Consider the following 2,313-nt stretch of genomic DNA (forward strand, 5'->3'; position numbering starts at 1 on the left):
CATACTCCTTGTAAGAAAGATAAGGGCCTTTTATATAATTTGTTTTAAATGGGAACTATAGAGTAGTGATTAAAACAGTTTTTATTTCATTCATGGGCGACTGGTGCTTCTTGAGTTGGCCACCGGGAGGGTCCCCTGCAGTCAGTCATGCTGACCGTGGTGGGTTGGAGATCCTCCCTGCAGCCAGTCTCACTCACCAAAAAGCTGCATGGCCGCTTTGCTGGCAGTCCCACTCCCCAGCCGGTGCTCGCAGTAGGGGCACCGAAGCTCCCAGCTGCCCCCCTGCCCATTGCCTAAACAGGGAGCATGGCCTGACAGGGGGCGCACCAGCACTCTCAGGGGGGTGCATGTGTACCCCCATGCACACCCTATGCATTGCCACTGATTGCATTCAAAACTCTTCATTTGGGAATCACAGGCTCATGTAGTAGATAACCCCTTTAACTGAGTTAATTTGGAAATGCCAATGGAAGCAAAACATGCTCATAAAATAGAACTGAGTTCATAATAAAACAATGCATAATTAATCTGATCCATGTCTTGTCAATTTGCAGTATATCTACAAGAAGACTGATTTTTTTTCAATCTTGTTATGCTCCAGATTGAATCCAGATACTGGAACTATAAGCCATCCTGCTTAATTTTGACTCAACAGGTAATATTGGTTTAGGACACTGGTGCTCACAGTTCTGGCCCCATGGCAGAGGTGAATGGTGTGGGGCTGGTCCATGGGCCAGATCAGGTCCATATCACTCCTCCGGGCTGAGATTAGGTTGTAGCGCCCAACACCACCTACACCCACTGGAGCCTGATCCCAGGCAGTGGGGATGGTGTGGATCCTCAGGAATTGATCCTGTTGTGTGGAGTCTGGGTTGGACTGGACTCTACAGCTGCACGCTGCCATTATGACTGGGTTCAGGCTATGGGAGCCCTGCAGTAACCCTGCTCAGCACTCGTGCACCAGTATCAGGCCATGTACCACCCAGTGTGCCTGATATAGCACACAGAGCCATGGCCTGCAGGGTTTCCCAAAGGATCTGTGGGGAGCCCTGTGGGCTGGAAGACATGGCATTGGGGGCTGGATCTGGCCTGTGGGATAGAGGTTGAGCATCCCTGGTTTAGGACAAATGAGTGAAGACTTGCACAGAATGAGCACTTGCATACAGTGAATACATGCAAAGGTTGCAGAAAGCAGAAAGAAAAAGGCACCAAGCACGGCATCAATTTAAGACGTTATAATATTAATAGAAAATGCTTTCCATTCTTCTCTCAGCTCTGTTCTTTGGTACATCTTACTGGTAAAGAAAAGAGCTTAATGCCCAGGCACACAATTAGTTAGCTTTACAGATTGCTGGAGTTTTAAGTTTGTAAAAGTTACAAATTAGATTCCTCATCCTTGCTTGCATTGAGGCTTTTTTGTGCTTTTCAAAAAAAAATCCTTTTATTAAGGTCTTTGAGGTGTAACTTAATTGTATTAAAAAGTTCATGAACAGTAATTTAAGTTCCCAATTATGACCATTTCAATTTACTCCATAAAAGAAATGAAACCTGAGTGTAATGGCTGTTTAAGGCCAGAGTGCCTAACAGCTGCCCAGTGTTATTTATTTTGTCAGAATTCTTGTTCAGCATTGTGTCGTGTTACTGGAATTCTGTACTTATGGGGCTATTGTCCCCCCTTATGTGCCTGGAAAACATCCACCAGTGCTAATGGAAATCTGAAGTGGGCTGGGGGGATAGAGAGTTTTGTGAGGTGAATGGGAGTTTTCAAAATATATACAAGACAAGTAGATTACCATCTGATTGGTCACTGGGATTTTCCAGAAACTGTCCGACTTTCTTGTCCAACTATCTACTCTGTTCAATGATTTCAGTAGCCTTACATCTCCACCAGGAAATCAGTAGATTGAATCTGGCAATAAATAATTAAATTTATTCAGGATGCATTAATTTATTTTGGATGCCTCACCTCTTTAGTTGTATCACAGTGGCAAACGATTAGATGAATGACTTTAGTTCTGGTAATAGTTAGCACTCAACATTACCAAAATTCACAGATTTGGAATGGTTCTATTTTAAGAAGACAGTACTTATTAGGCAAGTTCCTCCAACTTACTCAGAGTCTAAGGTCTAAATTTAAGTCTGCTGTTGGAGGTAGGTACAGAGCTCATATTAAAAATTATGGGGAATTATATATATAAATATATATATATATATATATATATATGTGTGTGTGTGTGTGTGTGTACAAGTCCCTACCATCATGGTGAGCTCTGCTGCCTCCCAGGAGAAGGTCCGGGGAGGGGCTGAGGTCAG

General features: G+C 43.6%; 1 long non-coding RNA gene across 1 annotated transcript in view; it reads left to right on the forward strand.

Moving 5' to 3' along the window:
* Positions 1-557: 557 nt before the first annotated feature.
* The window catches only part of LOC109296789, a 113,082-nt gene continuing 111,326 nt past the window's right edge, over positions 558-2,313 (forward strand). Inside the window, exon 1 of the long non-coding RNA XR_002097053.1 lies at positions 558-655. This is a non-coding gene — a long non-coding RNA (uncharacterized LOC109296789). The remainder of the gene's footprint in view (positions 656-2,313) is intronic.

Source organism: Gavialis gangeticus, unplaced genomic scaffold, assembly GCF_001723915.1.
Source record: "Gavialis gangeticus isolate Ggan-Ray unplaced genomic scaffold, GavGan_comp1, whole genome shotgun sequence".
NCBI lineage: Eukaryota > Metazoa > Chordata > Crocodylia > Gavialidae > Gavialis > Gavialis gangeticus.